This window comes from Acartia tonsa, chromosome 11, assembly GCF_053477335.1.
Source record: "Acartia tonsa isolate MP-2025a chromosome 11, ASM5347733v1, whole genome shotgun sequence".
In the NCBI taxonomy this organism is placed as follows: Eukaryota; Metazoa; Arthropoda; class Copepoda; order Calanoida; family Acartiidae; genus Acartia; species Acartia tonsa.
In genome coordinates, this window is record NC_137270.1 from 36,990,361 (window position 1) to 37,015,904 (window position 25,544).

The following is a 25,544-nucleotide window of genomic DNA, read 5'->3' on the forward strand; positions in this document are numbered from 1 at the left end:
TCACGCCTTCGGCGGCGAATAACGGCCAAACGGGCCGCCGGAGACGGATCAAACATAAGTAAAGAAATGTCCGCCTCAAAAAGTTCTACAACTCCAAAGAGATGCATGAAGTCGCTAAAGCGACTCCTTCCCCCTCTTAAGAGGCGAAAACTGAAATTTTTTGAAAAAAAATGACAAGGCCACTTTGGGGGCGTGGGAGGGGTGGAACCCGACACCCCATGGTCACCAAACCAAAAGTTTTGCCGCCCCGCAATGCTGAATTTTCGCCCTGCGAAAGTCCCGTTCCATTATATCTCATACAAAAAAAGTTATTCTTCGTGGGCAAAGTTGAAAAACAGGGTTTTTTTGATGGATTTTCACGCTGAAATGGGACCGTTGGCTTTTTTTAGGCCATTTTTTCGCGGTTTTCGGCCCGCCACGCCCAAACGGTTTGAGATAATCTCTCGGGACCTTTTGCCCAATCTAAGTCTGGTTATTACTGAGGTGCATGAAAAAAAAAATCCGGAATCGGATGAAGCACGACGTCGCTACGCGCCGTCAAAAAATCTCAACCTGCTCATTTTGCCCCCTCTAACCCTCACCTCGCGCCATTTTTCTAAGCAAAGATTATAATTATAATCTTTTTGCTTTCAGCAAAAAGATTACAATTATTGGATTAATCTTTGCTTGGGTCGAGAAAAAGTATAGGTCCGATGGAAAGTGTTTTCTTTTTCGGCCCGCACAGCAAAGATTTTCCAGTCCGTTGGTGCGCGTGTGAGATAAAAAGTGATCAAAAGTAATAAAAACGATATAATTATAGTCAAATTATAAGTAAAGGCAGCCTGCGGCAGCCTGTACCAGGGCAAAATAACATTTAATCATGAAAATAACAATAATTTAAAGTGATTTAAATTCATTCAAACAAGAAAATATGGATAAAATTTGAAAAATATTAAAAATTAAAAAAACGCGCTAAATTAAAATTTAGCTGGAGCAAAACCGGTTGGAGGTACAAAAAATTTTACTTCACATGAAATTTAGCCAATGTAATTGCCTAAAAAAAAGTATTTCAGCAAGATCTTGATTGGACAACTCCTTCCCCCCTTAAATGTCCATTAAAACCTCGAAAACGGCAAAAATCGCCGAAAATCGCGCCTTCGGCGGCGAATAACGGCCAAACGGTTCGCCGGAGGCGAATCCAACATGAGTAAAGTAATGTCCGCCTTAAAAAGTTCTTCAACTCTATAGAGATGCTTGAAGTCGATAAAACGACTCCTTCTGCCCCTTAAGGGGCAAAAACTGAAAAAAATCGAAAAAAAAAATTGCCCCCACTTTGAGGGGGTGGGAGGGGTGGAACCCGACACCCCAGGGTCACCAAATATAAACTTTCGACATGCTGCGGGTATACCGTTGGTGCGCGCATGAGATAAAAAGTGATCAAAAGTAATGAAAACAATATAATTACAGCCAAATTATAAGAAAAGGCAGCCTGCGGCAGCCTGTAGCAGGGCAAAATAACATTTAATCATGAAAAAAACAATGATTTATAGTGATTTTAATGGATTCCAACAAGGAAATATGGATAAAATAAGAAAAGTATTAAAAATTAAAAAATCGCCCAAATTTGAAATTCAGCTGGAGCAAAACCAGTTGGAGGTACAAAAAATTTTACTTTACATGAAATTTAGCTAATGCAATTGCCTAAAAAAAAGTATTTCAGCAAGAACTTGATTGGACAACTCCTTCCCCCCCTAAATGTCCATTAAATCCTCGGGAACGGCAAAAATCGCCGAAAATCACGCCGTCGGCGGCAAATAACGGCCAAACGGGCCGCCGGAGGCGGATCAAACATAAGTAAAGAAATGTCCGCCTCAAAAAGTTCTACAACTCCAAAGAGATGCATGAAGTCGCTAAAGCGACTCCTTCCCCCTCTTAAGGGGCGAAAACTGAAATTTTTTGAAAAAAAATGACAAGGCCACTTTGGGGGCGTGGGAGGGGTGGAACCCGACACCCCACGGTCACCAAACCAAAACTTTTGGCGCCCCGCAATGCTGAATTTTCGCCCTGCGAAAGTCCCGTTCCATTATCTCTTGTACGAAAAAAGTTATTCTTTGTGGGGGGTGTTGAAAAACAGGGTTTTTTTGATGGATTTTTTTGACAAAATGGCACCATTGGCTTTTTTTAGGCCATTTTTTTGCGGTTTTTGGCCCGCCACGCCCAAACGGTTTGAGATAATCTCACGGGACCTTTTGCCCAATCTAAGTCTGGATATTACTGAGGTCCATGAAAAAAAAAATCCCGATTCGGATGAAGCACGACGTCGCTACGCGCCGTCAAAGTTTGCTTGTCGGCGATTTTTGCCCCCTCTAACCCCCCCCTCGCGCCTTTTTTCTGAGCAAAGATTATAATTATAATCTTTTTGCTTTCAGCAAAAAGATTACAATTATTGAATTAATCTTTGCTTGGGTCGAGAAAAAGTATAGGTCCGATGGAAAGTGTTATCTTTTTCGGCCCGCACAGCAAAGATTTTCCAGTCCGTTGGTGCGCGCGTGAGATAAAAAGTAATCAAAAGCAACCAAAACAATATAATTTTAGCCAAATTATAAGTAAAGGCAGCCTGCGGCAGCCTGTAGCAGGGCAAAATAACATTTAATCATGAAAATAACATTGATTTATAGTGATTTTAATGGATTCAAACAAGAAATTATAGATAGAATTAGAAAAATATTAAAAATTAAAAAATCGTCCAAAATTGAAATTCAGCTGGAGCAAAACCGGTTAGAGGTACAAAAAATTTTACTTTACATAAAATTTAGTCAATGTAATTGCCTAAAAAAAAGTACTTCAGCAAGAACTTGATTAAACAACTCTTTCCCCCCCTAAATGTCCATTAAAACCTCGGGAACGGAAAAAATCGCCGAAATTCACGCCTTCGGCGGCGAATAACGGCCAAACGGTTCGCCGGAGGCGAATTAAACATAAGTAAAGAAATGTCCGCCTCAAATAGTTCTACAATCCCAAACAGATGCTTGAAGTCGCTAAAGCGACTCCTTCCCCCCCTAAAGGGGGTAAAAGTGAAATTTTTTGAAAAAAAATGACAAGGCCACTTTGGGGGCGTGGGAGGGGTGGATCCCGACACCCCATGGTCACCAAACCAAAAGTTTTGCCGCCCCGCAATGCTGAATTTTCGCCCTGTGAAAGTACCGTTCCATTATCTCTTATACGAAAAAAGTTATTCTTTGTGGGGTAAGTTGAAAAACAGGGTTTTTTTGATGGATTTTTTCGGTGATTTTGCACGGATGCAAATTTTTAGGCCATTTTTTCGCGGTTTTTCCTCCGCCACGCCCAAACGGTTTGAGATAATCTCACGGGACCTTTTGCCCAATCTAAGTCTAGATATTGCCGAGGTCCATGAAAAAAAAAATCCCAAATCGGATGAAGCACGACGTCGCTGCGCGCCGTCAAAGTTTGCTTGTCGGCGATTTTTGCCCCCTCTAACCCCCACCTCGCGCCATTTTTCTAAGCAAAGATTATAATTATAATCTTTTTGCTTTCAGCAAAAAGATTACAATTATTGAATTAATCTTTGCTTGGGTCGAGAAAAAGTATAGGTCCGATGGAAAGTGTTATCTTTTTCGGCCCGCACAGCAAAGATTTTCCAGTCCGTTGGTGCGCGCGTGAGATAAAAAGTGATCAAAAGTAATGAAAACAATATAATTATAGCCACATTATAAGAAAGGGCAGCCTGCGGCAGCCTGTAGCAGGACAAAATAACATTTAATCATGAAAATAACAATGATTTATAGTGATTTAATTTCATTCAAACAAGAAAATATGAATAAAATAAGTAAAATATTAAAAATTAAAAAATCGCCCAAAATTGAAATTCAGCTGGAGCAAAACCAGTTTGACGTACAAAAAATTTCACTTTACATGAAATTTAGCCAATGCAATTGCCTACAAAAAAGTACTTCAGCAAGATCTTGATTGGACAACTCCTTCCCCCCTTAAATGTCCATTAAAACCTTGGAAACGGCAAAAATCGCCGAAAATCACGCCTTCGGCGGCGAATAACGGCCAAACGGTTCGCCGGAGGCGAATCAAACATAAGTAAAGAAATGTCCGCCTCAAAAAGTTCTTCAACTCCAAAGAGATGCTTGAAGTCGCTAAAGCGACTCCTTCCCCCCCTAAAGGGGGTAAAAAAGAAATTATTTGAAAAAAAATGACAAGGCCACTTTGGGGGCATGGGAGGGGTAGAACCCGACACCCCACGGTCACCAAACCAAAACTTTTGCCGCCCCGCAATGCTGAATTTTTGCCCTGCGAAAGTCCCGTTCCATTATCTCTTATGAGAAAAAAGTTATTCTTTGTGGGGTAAGTTGAAAAACAGGGTTTTTTTGATGGATTTTTTCTCCGAAATGGAAGTCCGGTCATTTTTTAGGTCATTTTTTTGCGGTTTTTGGCCCGCCACGCCCAAACGGTTTGAGATAATCTCTCGGGACCTTTTGCCCAATCTAAGTCTAGATATTACTGAGGTCCATGAAAAAAAAAATCCAAAATCGGATGAAGCACGACGTCGCTGCGCGCCGTCAAAAATCGTCGGTCAGCGATTTTTGCCCCCTCTAACCCCCACCTCGCGCCATTTTTCTAAGCAAAGATTATAATTATAATCTTTTTGCTTTCAGCAAAAAGATTACAATTATTGAATTAATCTTTGCTTGGGTCGAGAAAAAGTATAGGTCCGATGGAATTATGACGTTGTAATTTTCGGCCCGCACAGCAAAGATTATAGGTCCGTTGGTGCGCACGTGAGATTAAAAGTGATCAAAAGCAACCAAAACAATATAATTTTAGCCAAATTATAAGTAAAGGCAGCCTGCGGCAGCCTGTAGCAGAGCAAAATAACATTTAATTATGAAAATAACAATGATTTATAATTATTTAAATTGATTCAAACAAGGAAATATGGATAAAATAAGAAAAATATTAAAAATTAAAAAATCGTCCAAAATTTAAATTCAGCTGGAGCAAAACCGGTTGGGTGTACAAAAAATTTTAGTTCACATAAAATTTAGCCAATACAATTGCCTAAAAAAAAGTACTTCAGCAAGATTTTGATTGGACAACTCCTTCCCCCCCTAAATGTCCATTAAAACCTTGGGAAGGGCAAAAATCGCCGAAAATCACGCCTTTGGCGGCGAATAACGGCCAAACGGTTCGCCAGGGGCGAATGAAACATAAATAAAGAAATGTCCGCCTCAAAAAGTTCTTCAACTCCAAAGAGATACTTGAAGTCGCTAAAGCGACTCCTTCCCCCCCTAAAGGGGCAAAAACTGAAAAAAATCGAAAAAAAAAATTGCCCCCACTTTAAGGGGGTGGGAGGGGTGGAACCCTACACCCCAGGGTCACCAAATATAAACTTTCGACATGCTGCGGGTATACCGGTTCAGCCTGCAAAAGTCCCGTTCCATTATCTCTTATACGAAAAAAGTTATTCTTCGTGGGCAAAGTTGAAAAACAGGGTTTTTTTGATGGATTTTTTCGGTGATTTTGCACGGATGCAAATTTTTAGGCCATTTTTTCGCGGTTTTTCCTCCGCCACGCCCAAACGGTTTGAGATAATCTCACGGGACCTTTTGCCCAATCTAAGTCTGGATATTACTGAGGTCCATGAAAAAAAAAATCCGGAATCGGATGAAGCACGACGTCGCTACGCGCCGTTGAAAATCGCCGGTCGGCGATTTTTGCCCCCTCTAACCCTCACCTCGCGCCTTTTTTCTAAGCAAAGATTATAATTATAATCTTTTTGCTTTCAGCAAAAAGATTACAATTATTGGATTAATCTTTGCTTGGGTCGAGAAAAAGTATAGGTCCGATGGAATTATGAGTTGTAATTTTCGGCCCGCACAGCAAAGATTATAGGTCCGTTGGTGCGCGCATGAGATAATAAGTGATCAAAAGTAATGAAAACATTAATTATAGTCAAATTATAAGTAAAGGCAGCCTGCGGCAGCCTATAGCAGGGCAAAATAACATTTAATCATGAAAATAACATTGATTTATAGTGATTTTAATGGATTCAAACAAGAAATTATAGATAAAATTAGAAAAATATTAAAAATTAAAAAATCGTCCAAAGTTGAAATTCAGCTGGAGCAAAACCGGTTGGATTTACAAAAATTTTTACTTTACAAGAAATTTAGCCAATGCAATTGTCTAAAAAAAAGTATTTCATCAAGAACTTGATTGGACAACTCCTTCCGCCCCTAAATGTCCATTGAAACCTCGGGAACGGTAAAAATCGCCGAAAATCACGCCTTCGGCGGCGAAAAACGGCCAAACGGTTCGCCGGAGGCGAATCCAACATAAGTAAAGAAATGTCCGCCTTAAAAAGTTCTACAACTCCAAAGAGATGCATGAAGTCGCTAAAACGACTCCTTCCTACCTTTTTTAGGGTAAAACCGGTTTTTTTGACAAAAATTTTAAAAACACGCAAAATTGAAATTCAGCTGGAGCAAAACCGGTTTGAGGTACAAAAATTTTTACTTTACATAAAATTTAGCCAATGCAATTGCCTAAAAAAAATTATTTGAGCAAGATCTTGATTGGACAACTCCTTCCCCCCTTAAATGTCCATTAAATCCTCGGGAACGGCAAAAATCGCCGAAAATCGCGCCTTCGGCGGCGAATAACGGCCAAACGGGCCGCCGGAGGCGGATCAAACATAAGTAAAGAAATGTCCGCCTCAAAAAGTTCTTCAACTCCAAAGAGATGCTTGAAGTCGCTAAAGCGACTCCTTCCCCCTCTTAAGAGGCAAAAACTGAAAAAAATCGAAAAAAAAAATTGCCCCCACTTTGAGGGGGTGGGAGGGGTAGAACCCGACACCCCACGGTAACGAAATATAAACTTTCGACATGCTGCGGGTATACCGGTTCAGCCTGCGAAAGTCCCGTTCCATTATCTCTTATACAAAAAAAGTTATTCTTCGTGGGCAAAGTTGAAAAACAGGGTTTTTTTGATGGATTTTTTTGATGATTTTGCACGGATGCAAATTTTTAGGCCATTTTTTCGCGGTTTTTCCTCCGCCACGCCCAAACGGTTTGAGATAATCTCACGGGACCTTTTGCCCAATCTAAGTCTAGATATTGCCGAGGTCCATGAAAAAAAAAATCCGGAATCGGATGAAGCACGACGTCGCTACGCGCCGTCAAAGTTTGCTTGTTGGCGATTTTTGCCCCCTCTAACCCTCACCTCGCGCCATTTTTCTAAGCAAAGATTATAATTATAATCTTTTTGCTTTCAGCAAAAAGATTACAATTATTGGATTAATCTTTGCTTGGGTCGAGAAAAAGTATAAGTCCGATGGAATTATGACGTTGTAATTTTCGGCCCGCACAGCAAAGATTAGATATGCGTCAGTCCGTTGGTGCGCGCGTAATGTAAAAGAAGTGATCGAAAGAGATCAAAAGTGATCAAAGGCAATTAAAAATAATATAATTATAGCCACATTATAAGAAAGGGCAGCCTGCGGCAGCCTGTAGCAGGGCAAAATAACATTTAATCATGAAAATAACAATGATTTATAGTGATTTAAATTCATTCATACAAGAAAATATGGATAAAATAAGAAAAATATTAAAAATTAAAAAATCGCCGAAATTTGAAATTCCGCTGGAGCAAAACCGGTTAGACTTACAAAAAAATTTACTTTACATGAAATTTAGCCAATGCAATTGCCTAAAAAAAAGTACTTCAGCAAGAACTTGATTGGACAACTCCTTTCCCCCTTAAATGTCCATTAAAACCTCAAAAACGGCAAAAATCGCCGAAAATCGCGCCTTCGGCGGCAAATAACGGCCAAACGGTCGGAGGCGAATGAAACATAAATAAAGAAATGTCCGCCTCAAAAAGTTCTACAACTCCAAAGAGATGCTTGAAGTCGCTAAAGCGACTCCTTCCCCCCCTAAAGGGGCAAAAACTGAAAAAAATCGAAAAAAAAAATTGCCCCCACTTTGAGGGGGTGGGAGGGGTGGAACCCGACACCCCAGGGTCACCAAATATAAACTTTCGACATGCTGCGGGTATACCGGATCACCCTGCGAAAGTCCCGTTCCATTATCTCTTGTACGAAAAAAGTTATTCTTCGTGGGCAAAGTTGAAAAACAGGGTTTTTTTGATGGATTTTCATGATGAAATGGGACCGTTGGCTTTTTTTAGGCCATTTTTTCGCGGTTTTTCTTCCGCCACGCCCAAACGGTTTGAGATAATCTCTCGGGACCTTTTGCCCAATCTAAGTCTAGATATTGCCGAGGTCCATGAAAAAAAAAATCCGGAATCGGATGAAGCACGACGTCGCTACGCGCCGTTGAAAATCGCCGGTCGGCGATTTTTGCCCCCTCTAACCCCCCCCTCGCGCCTTTTTTCTGAGCAAAGATTATAATTATAATCTTTTTGCTTTCAGCAAAAAGATTACAATTATTGGATTAATCTTTGCTTGGGTCGAGAAAAAGTATAGGTCCGATGGAAAGTGTTATCTTTTTCGGCCCGCACAGCAAAGATTTTCCAGTCCGTTGGTGCGCGCGTGAGATAAAAAGTGATCAAAAGTAATAAAAAGTAATAAAAACATTAATTATAGTCAAATTATAAGTAAAGGCAGCCTGCGGCAGCCTGTAGCAGGGCAAAATAACATTTAATCATGAAAATAACAATGATTTATAGTGATTTAAATTCATTCAAACAAGAAAATACAGTTAAAATAAGAAAAATATTAAAAATTAAAAAATTGCCGAAATTTGAAATTCAGCTGGAGCAAAACCAGTTTGACGTACAAAAAATTTTAGTTCACATGAAATTTAGCCAATGCAATTGCCTAAAAAAAAGTACTTCAGCAAGAACTTGATTGGACAACTCCTTTCCCCCTTAAATGACCATTAAAACCTCGGGAACGGCAAAAATCGCCGAAAATCGCGCCTTCGGCGGCGAATAACGGCCAAACGGTTCGCCGGAGGCGAATCCAACATAAGTAAAGAAATGTCCGCCTCAAAAAGTTCTTCAACTCTAAAGAGATGCTTGAAGTCGCTAAAGCGACTCCTTCCCCCCCTTAAGGGGCAAAAACTGAAAAAAATCGAAAAAAAAAATTGCCCCCACTTTGAGGGGGTGGGAGGGGTGGAACCCGACACCCCAGGGTCACCAAATATAAACTTTCGACATGCTGCGGGTATACCGGATCACCCTGCGAAAGTCCCGTTCCATTATCTCTTGTACGAAAAAAGTTATTCTTCGTGGGCAAAGTTGAAAAACAGGGTTTTTTTGATGGATTTTCATGATGAAATGGGACCGTTGGCTTTTTTTAGGCCATTTTTTCGCGGTTTTTCTTCCGCCACGCCCAAACGGTTTGAGATAATCTCTCGGGACCTTTTGCCCAATCTAAGTCTAGATATTGCCGAGGTCCATGAAAAAAAAAATCCGGAATCGGATGAAGCACGACGTCGCTACGCGCCGTTGAAAATCGCCGGTCGGCGATTTTTGCCCCCTCTAACCCTCACCTCGCGCCATTTTTCTGAGCAAAGATTATAATTATAATCTTTTTGCTTTCAGCAAAAAGATTACAATTATTGGATTAATCTTTGCTTGGGTCGAGAAAAAGTATAGGTCCGATGGAAAGTGTTATCTTTTTCGGCCCGCACAGCAAAGATTTTCCAGTCCGTTGGTGCGCGCGTGAGATAAAAAGTGATCAAAAGTAATGAAAACGATATAATTATAGTCAAATTATAAGAAAGGCAGCCTGCGGCAGCCTGTAGCAGGGCAAAATAACATTTAATCATGAAAATAACAATGATTTATAGTGATTTAAATTCATTCAAACAAGAAAATACAGTTAAAATAAGAAAAATATTAAAAATTAAAAAATCGCCCAAATTTGAAATTCAGCTGGAGCAAAACCGGTTAGAGGTACAAAAAATTTTACTTCACATGAAATTTAGCCAATGCAATTGCCTAAAAAAAAGTATTTCAGCAAGAACTTGAATGGACAACTCCTTCCCCCCCTAAAAGTTCATTAAGTCCTCGGGAACGGCAAAAATCGCCGAAAATCGCGCCTTCGGCGGCGAATAACGGCCAAACCGGTTGCCGCAGGCGGATCAAACATAAGTAAAGAAATGTCCGCCTCAAAAAGTTCTTCAACTCTAAAGAGATGCTTGAAGTCGCTAAAGCGACTCCTTCCCCCTCTTAAGGGGCAAAAACTGAAAAAAATCGAAAAAAAAAATTGCCCCCACTTTGAGGGGGTGGGAGGGGTGGAACCCGACACCCCAAGGTAATGAAATATAAACTTTCGGCATGCTGCGGGTATACCGAATCACCCTGCGAAAGTCCCGTTCCATTATCTCTTATACAAAAAAAGTTATTCTTTGTGGGCAAAGTTGAAAAACAGGGTTTTTTTGATGGATTTTTTTGACAAAATGGAAGTCCGGTCATTTTTTAGGTCATTTTTTCGCGGTTTTTCCTCCGCCACGCCCAAACGGTTTGAGATAATCTCACGGGACCTTTTGCCCAATCTAAGTCTAGATATTGCCGAGGCCCATGAAAAAAAAAATCCGGAATCGGATGAAGCACGACGTCGCTACGCGCCGTTGAAAATCGCCGGTCGGCGATTTTTGCCCCCTCTAACCCCCCCCTCGCGCCTTTTTTCTGAGCAAAGATTATAATTATAATCTTTTTGCTTCGCAAAAAGATTACAATTATTGAATTAATCTTTGCTTGGGTCGAGAAAAAGTATAGGTCCGATGGAATTATGAGTTGTAATTTTCGGCCCGCACAGCAAAGATTATAGGTCTGTTGGTGCGCGCATAAGATAATAAGTGATCAAAAGTAATCAAAACAAAATAATTATAGCCAAATTATAAGGAAGGGCAGCCTGTGGCAGCCTGTAGCAGGGCACAATAACATTTAATCATGAAAATAACATTGGTTTATAGTGATTTTAATGGATTCAAACAACAAAATATAGATAAAATAAGAAAAATATTAAAAATTAAAAAATCGTCCAAAATTGAAATTCAGCTGGAGCAAAACCAGTTGGAGGTACAAAAAATTTTACTTTACATGAAATTTAGCCAATGCAATTGCCTACAAAAAAGTATTTCAGCAAGATCTTGATTGGACAACTCCTTCCCCCCCTAATAGTTCATTAAGTCCTCGGGAACTGCAAAAATCGCCGAAAATCACGCCTTCGGCGGCGAATAACGGCCAAACGGTTCGCCGGAGGCGAATCCAACATAAGTAAAGAAATGTCCGCCTCAAAAAGTTCTTTAATCCCAAAGAGATGCTTGAAGTCGCTAAAGCGACTCCTTCCCCCCCTAAAGGGGGTAAAACTGAAATTTTATGAAAAAAATTAACAAGGCCACTTTGGGGGGGTGGGAGGGGTGGAACCCGACACCCCATGGTCACCAAAACAAAAGTTTTGGCGCCCCGCAATGCTGAATTTTCGCCCTGCGAAAGTCCCGTTCCATTATCTCTCATACGAAAAAAGTTATTCTTCGTGGGCAAAGTTGAAAAACAGGGTTTTTTTGATGGATTTTTTCGGTGAAATGGAAGTTTGGTCATTTTTTAGGCCATTTTTTCGCGGTTTTTCCTCTGCCACGCCTAAACGGTTTGAGATAATCTCACTGGACCTTTTGCCCAATCTAAGTCTGGATATTACTGAGGTCCATGAAAAAAAAAATCCGGATTTCGATGAAGCACGGCGTCGCTACGCGCCGTCAAAGTTTGCTTGTCGGCGATTTTTGCCCCCTCTAACCCCCACCTCGTGCCATTTTTCTGAGCAAAGATTATAATTATAATCTTTTTGCTTACGCAAAAAGATTACAATTATTGAATTAATCTTTGCTTGGGTCGAGAAAAAGTATAGGTCCGATGGAAAGTGTTATCTTTTTCGGCCCGCACAGCAAAGATAAGTATTCGTTAGTATGCGTAGGTCCGTTGGTGCGCGCATATTGTAATAAAAGCAATAAAAAGGGATCAAAAGTGATCGAAAGTAATCAAAACAAAATAATTATAGCCAAATTATAAGAAAAGGCAGCCTGCGGCAGCCTGTAGCAGAGCAAAATAACATTTAATCATGAAAAAAAACAATGATTTATAGTGATTTAAACAGATTCAAACAAGAAAATATGGATAAAATAAGAAAAATATTAAAAATTTAAAAATCGCCCAAATTTGAAATTCAGCTGGAGCAAAACCGAATGGGCGTACAAAAAATTTTACTTTACATGAAATTTAGCAAATGCAATTGCCTACAAAAAAGTACTTCAGCAAGAACTTGATTGGACAACTCCTTCCCCCCTAAAAAGTCCATTAAAACCTGGGAACGGCAAAAATCGCCGAAAATCACGCCTTCGGCGGCGAATAACGGCCAAACGGTTCGCCGGAGGCGAATTTAACATAAGTTAAGAAATGTCCGCCTCAAAAAGTTCTTCAACTCTACAGAGATGTTTGAAGTCTCTAAAACGACTCCTTCCTACCTTTTTTAGGGTAAAACCGGTTTTTTTGACAAAAATTATAAAAACGCGCCAAATTAAAATTCAGCTGGAGCGAAACCGGTTGGACATACAGAAATTTTTACTTCACATGAAATTTAGCCAATACAATTGCCAAAAAAAAAGTATTTCAGCAAGAACTTGATTGGACAACTCCTTCCCCCCCTAAAAGTTCATTAAGTCCTCGGAAACGGAAAAAATCGCCGAAAATCACGCCTTCGGCGGCGAATAACGGCCAAACGGTTCGCCGGAGGCGAATCCAACATAAGTAAAGAAATGTCCGCCTCAAAAAGTTCTTCAATACCATAGAGATGCTTGAAGTCGATAAAACGACTCCTTCCCCCCCTTAAGGGGGAAAAACCGAAAAAACGCGATTTTCAAAAGTATGCCCACTTCGTGGGGTTGGGGGGCACTGAACCCGTCACCCCAGGGTCACCAAATATAAAGTTTAGGAGGCCTGGGATGCTGAATTTTCACCCTGCGAAAGTCCCGTGTCATTATCTCTTGTACGAAAAAAGTTATTCTTTGTGGGCTAAAACGAAAACGTGTTTTTTTGATGGATTTTTTCGGTGAAATGACAGGATTGCTTTTTTTTCGGCCATTTTTTCGCGGTTTTTCCTCCGCCACGCCCAAACGGTTTGAGATAATCTCTCGGGACCTTTTGCCCAATCTAAGTCTGGTTATTACTGAGGTCCATGAAAAAAAAAATCTCGGATCGGATGAAGCACGACGTCGCTACGCGCCGTCAAAAAATCTCAACCTGCTCATTTTGCCCCCTCTAACCCTCACCTCGCGCCATTTTTCTAAGCAAAGATTATAATTATAATCTTTTTGCTTTCAGCAAAAAGATTACAATTATTGGATTAATCTTTGCTTGGGTCGAGAAAAAGTATAGGTCCGATGGAATTATGACGTTGTAATTTTCGGCCCGCACAGCAAAGATTATAGGTCCGTTGGTGCGCACGTGAGATAAAAAGTGATCAAAAGTAATGAAAACAATATAATTATAGCCCAATTATAAGAAAAGGCAGCCTGCGGCAGCCTGTAGCAGTGCCAAATAACATTTAATCATGACAATAACAATGATTTATAGTGATTTAAATTTATTCCAACAAGAAAATATGGATACAATAAGAAAAATATTGAAATTAAAAAATCGTCCAAAATTGAAATTCAGCTGGAGCAAAACCAGTTAGATGTACAAAAAATTTTACTTCACATGAAATTTAGCCAATGCAATTGCCTACAAAAAAGTATTTCAGCATTACCTTGATTGGACAACTCCTTTCCCCCCTAAAAGTCCATTAAGTCCTCGGGAACGGCAAAAATCGCCGAAAATCACGCCTTCGGCGGCGAATAACGGCCAAACGGTTCGCCGGAGGCGAATCCAACATAAGTAAAGAAATGTCTGCCTCAAAAAGTTCTTTAATATCATAGAGATGCTTAAAGTCTCTAAAATGACTCCTTCCTACTCTTTTTAAGGTAAAACCGGTTTTTTTGACAAAAATTATAAAAACGCGCAAAATTGAAATTCAGCTGGAGCAAAACCGGTTTGACGTACAAAATTTTTTACTTCACAAGAAATTTAGCCAATGCAATTGCCTAAAAAAAAGTATTTCAGCAGCAACTTGATTGGACAACTCCTTCCCCTCCTGAATGTCCATTTAAACCTCGGGAACGGAAAAAATCGCCGAAAATCACGCCTTCGGCGGCAAATAACGGCCAAACGGTTCGCCGGAGGCGAATCAAACATAAGTAGAGAAATGTCCGCCTCAAAAAGTTCTTCAACTCCAAAGAGATGCATGAAGTCGATAAAACGACTCCTTCCTCCCCTTAAGGGGGAAAAACTGAAAAAACGCGATTTTCAAAAGTATGCCCACTTCGTGGGGTTGGGGGGCACTGAACCCGTCACCCCAGGGTCACCAAATATAAAGTTTAGGAGGGCTGGGATGCCAAATTTTTAGCCTGCGAAGGTCCCGTGTCATTATCTCTTATGAGAAAAAAGTTATTCTTCGTGGGCTAAAACGAAAACGTGTTTTTTTGATGGATTTTTTTGATGAAATGGCACCATTGGCTTTTTTTAGGCCATTTTTTCGCGGTTTTTCCTCCGCCACGCCCAAACGGTTTGAGATAATCTCACGGGACCTTTTGCCCAATCTAAGTCTAGATATTGCTGAGGTCCATGAAAAAAAAAATCTGGAATCGGGTGAAGCACGACGTCGCTACGCGCCGTCAAAGTTTGCTTGTCGGCGATTTTTGCCCCCTCTAACCCCCACCTCGCGCCATTTTTCTAAGCAAAGATTATAATTATAATCTTTTTGCTTTCAGCAAAAAGATTACAATTATTGAATTAATCTTTGCTTGGGTCGAGAAAAAGTATAGGTCCGATGGAAAGTGTTATCTTTTTCGGCCCGCACAGCAAAGATTTTCCAGTCCGTTGGTGCGCGCGTGAGATAAAAAGCAATCAAAAGTAATGAAAACGATATAATTATAGCCAAATTATAAGTAAAGGCAGCCTGCGGCAGCCTGTAGCAGAGCAAATTAACATTTAATTATGAAAATAACAATGATTTACAGTGATTTAAATTGATTCAAACAAGGAAATATGGATAAAATAAGAAAAATATTAAAAATTAAAAAATCGCCAGAATTTGAAATTCAGCTGGAGCAAAACCGGTTGGAGGTACAAAAAATTTTACTTCACATGAAATTTAGCCAATGCAATTGCCTACAAAAAAGTATTTCAGCAAGAACTTGATTGGACAACTCCTTCCCCCCCTAAAAGTCCATTAAAACCTCGGGAACGGCAAAAATCGCCGAAAAACGCGCCTTCGGCGGCGAATAACGGCGAAACGGTTCGCCGGAGGCGAATGAAACATAAATAAAGAAATGTCCGCCTCAAAAAGTTTTACAACTCCAAAGAGATGCATGAAGTCGCTAAAGCGACTCCTTCCCCCTCTTAAGGGGCGAAAACTGAAATTTTTTGAAAAAAAATGACAAGGCCACTTTAGGGGTTTGGGAGGGGTGGAACCCGACACCCCACGGTCACCAAACCAAAACTTTTGCCGCCCCGCAATGCTGAATTTTCGCCCTGCGAAAGTCCCGTTCCATTACCTCTTGTACGAAAAAAGTTATTCTTCGTGGGCAAAGTTGAAAAACAGGGTTTTTTTGATGGATTTTCATGATGATATGGTAAGCTGGCCTTTTTTTCGGTCATTTTTTCGCGGTTTTTCCTCCGCCACGCCCAAACGGTTTGAGATAACCTCACGGGACCTTTTGCCCAATCTAAGTCTAGATATTGCCGAGGTCCATGAAAAAAAAAATCCCAGATCGGATGAAGCACGACGTCGCTGCGCGCCGTTGAAAATCGCCGGTCGGCGATTTTTGCCCCCTCTAACCCTCACCTCGCGCCATTTTTCTAAGCAAAGATTATAATTATAATCTTTTTGCTTTCAGCAAAAAGATTACAATTATTGGATTAATCTTTGCTTGGGTCGAGAAAAAGTATAGGTCCGATGGAATTATGACGTTGTAATTTTCGGCCCGCACAGCAAAGATTTTCCAGTCCGTTGGTGCGCGCATGAGATAAAAAGTGATCAATGGCAACCAAAACATTATAATTTTAGCAAAATATAAGAAAAGGCAGCCTGCGGCAGCCTGTACCAAGGCAAAATAACATTTAATCATGAAAAAACAATGATGTATAGTGATTTAAATGGATTCCAACAAGAAAATATGGATAAAAAAAGAAAAATATTAAAAATTAAAAAATCGTCCAAAATTGAAATTCAGCTGGAGCAAAACTGGTTGGAGGTACAAAAAATTTTACTTCACATGAAATTTAGCCAATGTAATTGCCTGAAAAAAAGTATTTCAGTAAGAACTTGATTTGACAATTCCTTCCCCCCTTAAATGTCCATTAAATCCTCGGGAACGGCAAAAATCGCCGAAAATCACGCCTTCGGCGGCGAATAACGGCCAAACGGGCCGCCGGAGGCGGATCGAACATAAGTAAAGAAATGTCCGCCTCAAAAAGTTCTACAATTCCAAAGAGATGCATGAAGTCGCTAAAGCGACTCCTTCCCCCTCTTAAGGGGCGAAAACTGAAATTTTTTGTAAAAAAATGACAAGGCCACTTTAGGGGCGTGGGAGGGGTGGAACCCGACACCCCACGGTCACCAAACCAAAAGTTTTGCCGCCCCGCAATGCTGAATTTTCGCCCTGCGAAAGTCCCGTTCCATTATCTCTTATACGAAAAAAGTTATTCTTCGTGGGCAAAGTTGAAAAACAGGGTTTTTTTGATGGATTTTTTCGGTGATTTTGCACGGATGCAAATTTTTAGGCCATTTTTTCGCGGTTTTTCCTCCGCTACGCCCAAACGGTTTGAGATAATCTCACGGGACCTTTTGCCCAATCTAAGTCTAGATATTGCTGAGGTCCATGAAAAAAAAAATCCGGAATCGGACGAAGCACGCCGTCGCTACGCGCCGTTGAAAATCGCCGGTCGGCGATTTTTGCCCCCTCTAACCCCCACCTCGTGCCATTTTTCTGAGCAAAGATTATAATTATAATCTTTTTGCTTACGCAAAAAGATTACAATTATTGGATTAATCTTTGCTTGGGTCGAGAAAAAGTATAGGTCCGATGGAAAGTGTTATCTTTTTCGGCCCGCACAGCAAAGATTTTCCAGTCCGTTGGTGCGCGCGTGAGATAAAAAGTGATCAAAAGTAATGAAAACAATATAATTATAGCCACATTATAAGAAAGGGCAGCCTGCGGCAGCCTGTAGCAGGGCAAAATAACATTTAATCATGAAAATAACAATAATTTATTGTGATTTAAATGGATTCCAACAAGGAAATATGGATAAAATAAGAAAAATATTAAAAATTAAAAAATCGCCCAAATTTGAAATTCACCTGGAGCAAAACCGGTTGGAGGTACAAAAAATTGTACTTTACATGAAATTTAGCCAATGTAATTGCCTAAAAAAAAGTATTTCAGCAAGAACTTGATTGGACAACTCCTTTCCCACCTAAATGTCCATTAAATCCTCGGGAACGGCAAAAATCGCCGAAAATCACGCCTTCGGCGGCAAATAACGGCCAAACGGTTCGCCGGAGGCGAATCAAACATAAGTAAAGAAATGTCCGCCTTAAAAAGTTCTACAACTCCAAAGAGATGCATGAAGTCGCTAAAGCGACTCCTTCCCCCTCTTAAGGGGCAAAAACTGAAATTTTTTGAAAAAAAATGACAAGGCCACTTTGGGGGCGTGGGAGGGGTGGAACCCGACACCCCACGGTCATCAAACCAAAACTTTTGCCGCCCCGCAATGCTGAATTTTCGCCCTGCGAAAGTCCCGTTCCATTATCTCTCATACAAAAAAAGTTATTCTTTGTGGGGGGTGTTGAAAAACAGGGTTTTTTTGATGGATTTTTTCGGTGAAATGGCACCATTGGCTTTTTTTCGGTCATTTTTTCGCGGTTTTTCCTCCGCCACGCCCAAACGGTTTGAGATAATCTCACGGGACCTTTTGCCCAATCTAAGTCTGGATATTACTGAGGTCCACAAAAAAAAAAATCCGGAATCGGATGAAGCACGACGTCGCTGCGCGCCGTCAAAAATCGTCAGTCGGCGATTTTTGCCCCCTCTAACCCCCACCTCGTGCCATTTTTCTAAGCAAAGATTATAATTATAATCTTTTTGCTTACGCAAAAAGATTACAATTATTGGATTAATCTTTGCTTGGGTCGAGAAAAAGTATAGGTCCGATGGAAAGTGTTATCTTTTTCGGCCCGCACAGCAAAGATAAGTATGCGTTGGTCCGTTGGTGCGCGCATAATGTAATAAAAGTGTTTAAAAGCAGTCAAAAGCGATTGAAAGTAATGAAAACAATATAATTTTAGCCAAATTATAAGTAAAGGCAGCCTGCGGCAGCCTGTAGCAGGGCAAAATAACATTTAATCATGAAAAAAACAATGATTTATAGTGATTTAAACAGATTCCAACAAGAAAATATGGATAAAATAAGAAAAATATTAAAATTTAAAAATCGCCCAAATTTGAAATTCAACTGGAGCTAAACCGGTTGGAGGTACAAAAAATTTTACTTCACATGAAATTTAGCCAATACAATTGCCTACAAAAAAGTATTTTAGCATTGAATTGATTGGACAACTCCTTCCCCCCTTAAATGTCCATTAAAACCTCGGGAACGGCAAAAATCGCCGAAAATCACGCCTTCGGCGGCGAATAACGGCCAAACGGTTCGCCGGAGGCGAAACCAACATAAGTAAAGAAATGTCCGCCTCAAAAAGTTATTGAATTCCAAAGAGATGTTGCAAGTCGCTAAAACGACTCCTTCCTACTCTTTATAAGGTAAAACCGGTTTTTTTGACAAAAATTAAAAAATCGCGCAAAATTAAAATTCAGCTGGAGCAAAACCGGTTAGAGGTACAAAAAATTTTACTTCAAATAAAATTTAGCCAATACAATTGCCTAAAAAAAAGTACTTCAGCAAGATTTTGATTGGACAACTCCTACCCCCCCTAAATGTCCATTAAAACCTTGGGAAGGGCAAAAATCGCCGAAAATCACGCCTTCGGCGACGAATAACGGCCAAACGGTTCGCCGGAGGCGAATCCAACATAAGTAAAGAAATGTCCGCCTCAAAAAGTTCTTCAATATCATAGAGATGCTTGAAGTCGCTAAAGCGACTCCTTCCCCCCCTTAAGGGGGAAAAACCGAAAAAACGCGATTTTCAAAAGTATGCCCACTTCGTGGGGTTGGGGGGCACTGAACCCGTCACCCCAGGGTCACCAAACCAAAACTTTAGGAGGCCTGGGATGCTGAATTTTCGCTACGCGAAAGTCCCGTGTCATTATCTCTTATACGAAAAAAGTTATTCTTTGTGGGCTAAAACGAAAACGTGTTTTTTTGATGGATTTTTTCGGTGATATGGTAAGCTGGCCTTTTTTTCGGTCATTTTTTCGCGGTTTTTCCTCCGCCACGCCCAAACGGTTTGAGATAATCTCTCGGGACCTTTTGCCCAATCTAAGTCTGGTTATTACTGAGGTGCATGAAAAAAAAAATCCGGAATCGGATGAAGCACGACGTCGCTGCGCGCCGTCAAAAATCGTCGGTCGGCAATTTTTGCCCCCTCTAACCCTCACCTCGCGCCATTTTTCTAAGCAAAGATTATAATTATAATCTTTTTGCTTACAGCAAAAAGATTACAATTATTGGATTAATCTTTGCTTGGGTCGAGAAAAAGTATAGGTCCGATGGAATTATGACGTTGTAATTTTCGGCCTGCACAGCAAAGATTATAGGTCCGTTGGTGCGCGCGTGAGATAAAAAGTGATTAAAAGTAATGAAAACAATATAATTTTAGCCAAATTATAAGTAAAGGCAGCCTGCGGCAGCCTGTAGCAGAGCAAAATAACATTTAATCATGAAAATAACAATGATTTATAGTGATTTAAATTCATTCAAACAAGAAAATAAGGATAAAATAAGAAAAATATTAAAAATTAAAAAATCGCCCATAATTGAAATTCAGCTGGAGCAAAACCGGTTGGAGGTACAAAAAATTTTACTTTACATGAAATTTAGCCAAAGCAATTGCCTACAAAAAAGTATTTCAGCATGATCTTGATTGGACAACTCCTTCCCCCCCTAAATGTCCATTAAATCCTCGAAAACGGCAAAAATCGCCGAAAATCGCGCCTTCGGCGGCGAATAACGGCCAAACGGTTCGCCGGAGGCGAATCCAACATAAGTAAAGAAATGTCCGCCTCAAAAAGTTCTTCAACTCCAAAGAGATGCTTGAAGTCGCTAAAGCGACTCCTTCCCCCCCTAAAGGGGCAAAAACTGAAAAAAATCGAAAAAAAAAATTGCCCCCACTTTGAGGGGGTGGGAGGGGTGGAACCTGACACCCCATGGTAACGAAATATAAACTTTCGACATGCTGCGGGTATACCGGTTCATCCTGCGAAAGTCCCGTTCCATTATCTCTTATACGAAAAAAGTTATTCTTTGTGGGCAAAGTTGAAAAACAGGGTTTTTTTGATGGATTTTTTCGGTGAAATGGCACCATTGGCTTTTTTTAGGCCATTTTTTCGCGGTTTTTCCTCCGCCACGCCCAAACGGTTTGAGATAATCTCACGGGACCTTTTGCCCAATCTAAGTCTGGATATTACTGAGGTCCATGAAAAAAAAAATCCGGAATCGGATGAAGCACGACGTCGCTGCGCGCCGTCAAAAATCGTCGGTCGGCGATTTTTGCCCCCTCTAACCCTCACCTCGTGCCATTTTTCTGAGCAAAGATTATAATTATAATCTTTTTGCTTTCAGCAAAAAGATTACAATTATTGGATTAATCTTTGCTTGGGTCGAGAAAAAGTATAGGTCCGATGGAAAGTGTTATCTTTTTCGGCCCGCACAGCAAAGATAAGTATACGTTGGTCCGTTGGTGCGCGCATAATGTAATAAAGTGTTTAAAAGCAGTCAAAAGCGATTGAAAGTAATGAAAACAATATAATTATAGCCACATTATAAGAAAAGGCAGCCTGCGGCAGCCTGTAGCAGGGCAAAATAACATTTAATCATGAAAATAATAATGATTTATAGTGATTTAAATTCATTTAAACAAGAAAATATGGATAAAATAAGAAAAATATTAAAAATTAAAAAATCGTCCAAAATTGAAATTCAGCTGGAGCAAAACCGGTTAGAGGTACAAAAAATTTTACTTCACATAAAATTTAGCCAATGTAATTGCCTAAAAAAAAGTATTTCAGCAAGAACTTGATTGGACAACTCCTTCCCCCCCTAAATATCCATTAAAACCTCGGGAACGGCAAAAATCGCCGAAAATCGCGCCTTCGGCGGCGAATAACGGCGAAACGGTTCGCCGGAGGCGAATGAAACATAAGTAAAGAAATGTCCGTCTCAAAAAGTTCTTCAACTCCAAAGAGATGCTTGAAGTCGCTAAAGCGACTCCTTCCCCCCCTTAAGGGGCAAAAACTGAAAAAAATCGAAAAAAAAAATTGCCCCCCCTTTGAGGGGGTGGGAGGGGTGGAACCCGACACCCCAGGGTCACCAAATATAAACTTTCGACATGCTGCGGGTATACCGAATCACCCTGCGAAAGTCCCGTTCCATTATCTCTTATACAAAAAAAGTTATTCTTTGTGGGCAAAGTTGAAAAACAGGGTTTTTTTGATGGATTTTCATGATGATATGGTAAGCTGGCCTTTTTTTCGGTCATTTTTTCGCGGTTTTTCCTCCGCCACGCCCAAACGGTTCGAGATAATCTCACGGGACCTTTTGCCCAATCTAAGTCTAGATATTGCTGAGGCCCATGAAAAAAAAAATCCGGAATCGGATGAAGCACGACGTCGCTACGCGCCGTCAAAGTTTGCTAGTCGGCGATTTTTGCCCCCTCTAACCCCCACCTCGCGCCATTTTTCTAAGCAAAGATTATAATTATAATCTTTTTGCTTTCAGCAAAAAGATTACAATTATTGGATTAATCTTTGCTTGGGTCGAGAAAAAGTATAGGTCCGATGGAATTATGAGTTGTAATTTTCGGCCCGCACAGCAAAGATTATAGGTCCGTTGGTGCGCGCATAAGATAATAAGTGATCAAAAGTAATCAAAACAAAATAATTATAGCCAAATTATAAGGAAGGGCAGCCTGCGGCAGCCTGTAGCAGAGCAAAATAACATTTAATTATGAAAATAACAATGATTTATAATTATTTAAATTGATTCAAACAAGGAAATATGGATAAAATAAGAAAAATATTAAAAATTAAAAAATCGTCCAAAATTGAAATTCAGCTGGAGCAAAACCAGTTGGAGGTACAAAAAATTTTACTTTACATGAAATTTAGCCAATGCAATTGCCTACAAAAAAGTATTTCAGCAAGATTTTGATTGGACAACTCCTTCCCCCCCTAAATGTCCATTAAAACCTTGGGAAGGGCAAAAATCGCCGAAAATCACGCCTTTGGCGGCGAATAACGGCCAAACGGTTCGCCAGGGGCGAATGAAACATAAATAAAGAAATGTCCGCCTCAAAAAGTTCTTCAACTCCAAAGAGATACTTGAAGTCGCTAAAGCGACTCCTTCCCCCCCTAAAGGGGCAAAAACTGAAAAAAATCGAAAAAAAAAATTGCCCCCACTTTAAGGGGGTGGGAGGGGTGGAACCCTACACCCCAGGGTCACCAAATATAAACTTTCGACATGCTGCGGGTATACCGGTTCAGCCTGCAAAAGTCCCGTTCCATTATCTCTTATACGAAAAAAGTTATTCTTCGTGGGCAAAGTTGAAAAACAGGGTTTTTTTGATGGATTTTTTCGGTGATTTTGCACGGATGCAAATTTTTAGGCCATTTTTTCGCGGTTTTTCCTCCGCCACGCCCAAACGGTTTGAGATAATCTCACGGGACCTTTTGCCCAATCTAAGTCTGGATATTACTGAGGTCCATGAAAAAAAAAATCCGGAATCGGATGAAGCACGACGTCGCTACGCGCCGTTGAAAATCGCCGGTCGGCGATTTTTGCCCCCTCTAACCCTCACCTCGCGCCTTTTTTCTAAGCAAAGATTATAATTATAATCTTTTTGCTTACGCAAAAAGATTACAATTATTGGATTAATCTTTGCTTGGGTCGAGAAAAAGTATAGGTCCGATGGAATTATGACGTTGTAATTTTCGGCCCGCACAGCAAAGATTATAGGTCCGTTGGTGCGCGCGTGAGATAAAAAGCGATCAAAAGTAATCAAAACAAAATAATTATAGTCAAATTATAAGTAAAGGCAGCCTGCGGCAGCCTGTAGCAGAGCAAAATAACATTTAATCATGACAATAACAATGATTTATAGTGATTTAAATGGATTTCAACAAGAAAATATGAATAAAATAAGTAAAATATTAAAAATTAAAAAATCGCCCAAAATTTGAAATTCAGCTGGAGCAAAACCGGTTGGAGGTACAAAAAATTTTACTTTACATGAAATTTAGCCAATGCAATTGCCTGAAAAAATGTATTTCAGCAAGATCTTGATTGGACAACTCCTTCCCCCCTTAAATGTCCATTAAAACCTTGGAAACGGCAAAAATCGCCGAAAATCACGCCTTCGGCGGCGAATAACGGCCAAACGGTTCGCCGGAGGCGAATCAAACATAAGTAAAGAAATGTCCGCCTCAAAAAGTTCTTCAACTCCAAAGAGATGCTTGAAGTCGCTAAAGCGACTCCTTCCCCCCCTAAAGGGGGTAAAAGTGAAATTATTTGAAAAAAAATGACAAGGCCACTTTGGGGGCATGGGAGGGGTAGAACCCGACACCCCACGGTCACCAAACCAAAACTTTTGCCGCCCCGCAATGCTGAATTTTTGCCCTGCGAAAGTCCCGTTCCATTATCTCTTATGAGAAAAAAGTTATTCTTTGTGGGGTAAGTTGAAAAACAGGGTTTTTTTGATGGATTTTTTCTCCGAAATGGAAGTCCGGTCATTTTTTAGGTCATTTTTTTGCGGTTTTTGGCCCGCCACGCCCAAACGGTTTGAGATAATCTCTCGGGACCTTTTGCCCAATCTAAGTCTAGATATTGCTGAGGCCCATGAAAAAAAAAATCCAAAATCGGATGAAGCACGACGTCGCTACGCGCCGTCAAAAATCGTCGGTCGGCGATTTTTGCCCCCTCTAACCCCCACCTCGCGCCATTTTTCTAAGCAAAGATTATAATTATAATCTTTTTGCTTTCAGCAAAAAGATTACAATTATTGAATTAATCTTTGCTTGGGTCGAGAAAAAGTATAGGTCCGATGGAAAGTGTTATCTTTTTCGGCCCGCACAGCAAAGATAAGTATGCGTCCGTATGCGTAAGTCCGTTGGTGCGCGCATAATGAAACAAAAGCAATCAAAAGTGATCAAAAGCGATCGAAAGTAATGGAAACAAAATAATTATAGCCAAATTAAAAGAAAAGGCAGCCTGCGGCAGCCTGTAGCAGGGCAAAATAACATTTAATTATGAAAATAACAATGATTTATAGTGATTTAAATTCATTTAATCAAGAATTTACAGTTAAAATAAGAAAAATATTAAAAATTAAAAAATCGCCTAAATTTGATATTCAGCTGGAGCAAAACCGGTTTGACATACAAAAATTTTTACTGTAAATGAAATTTAGCCAATGCAATTGCCTACAAAAAAGTACTTCAGCAAGAACTTGATTGGACAACTCCTTCCCCCCCTAAATGTCCATTAAAACCTCGGGAACGGCAAAAATCGCCGAAAATCACGCCTTCGGCGGCAAATAACGGCCAAACGGTTCGCCGGAGGCGAATCAAACATAAGTAAAGAAATGTCCGCCTTCAAAAGTTCTACAACTCCAAAGAGATGCAAGAAGTCGCTAAAGCGACTCCTTCCCCCCCTAAAGGGGGTAAAACTGAAATTTTTTGAAAAAAATTGACAAGGCCACTTTGGGGGCGTGGGAGGGGTGGAACCCGACACCCCACAGTCACCAAACCAAAAGTTTTGCCGCCCCGCAATGCTGAATTTTCGCCCTGCGAAAGTCCCGTTCCATTATCTCTCATACAAAAAAAGTTATTCTTTGTGGGGGATGTTGAAAAACAGGGTTTTTTTGATGGATTTTTTCGGTGAAATGGAAGTTTGGTCATTTTTAGGGCCATTTTTTCGCGGTTTTTGGCCCGCCACGCCCAAACGGTTTGAGATAATCTCACGGGACCTTTTGCCCTATCTAAGTCTGGATATTACTGAGGTCCATGAAAAAAAAAATCCGGAATCGGATGAAGCACGACGTCGCTGCGCGCCGTTGAAAATCGCCGGTCGGCGATTTTTGCCCCCTCTAACCCCCACCTCGTGCCATTTTTCTGAGCAAAGATTATAATTATAATCTTTTTGCTTTCAGCAAAAAGATTACAATTATTGAATTAATCTTTGCTTGGGTCGAGAAAAAGTATAGGTCCGATGGAATTATGAGTTGTAATTTTCGGCCCGCACAGC